This window comes from Pteropus vampyrus, unplaced genomic scaffold, assembly GCF_000151845.1.
Source record: "Pteropus vampyrus isolate Shadow unplaced genomic scaffold, Pvam_2.0 Scaffold309, whole genome shotgun sequence".
Lineage (NCBI taxonomy): Eukaryota > Metazoa > Chordata > Mammalia > Chiroptera > Pteropodidae > Pteropus > Pteropus vampyrus.
This window is the reverse complement of record NW_011889090.1, coordinates 611,330-611,651: the sequence shown is the minus strand read 5'-3', so window position 1 is coordinate 611,651 and position 322 is coordinate 611,330.

Below are 322 nucleotides of genomic sequence, written 5' to 3'. Positions count from 1 at the left end.
GGTACGAAGCTGGTGTAGTCTGCCTTCCAAAATGGCTCCCTGCGACCCCCACCTCCTGGCTTTGTGCAAGGAGGAGTCTGGACCCAGTGACTTGTTCCAACAAGACGTCAAAAGCAATTCGGTGTCACTCCCGAGGTCAGCTCAGAAAAGCCCGTGACTCAGGCGTGATGGGACTCTCGCCTGCCCACGTCAACGGACCAGCTGCCATGTCCTGAGCGGACGCGGCAGGAGGCTCGCCGGGCAAGGAGCTGAGGGGCCAGGCCTTGGTCCAACCTATAGCCGGAGCTGACTCCCAACGCAGCCAGAGCGAGCTGAACCCCGT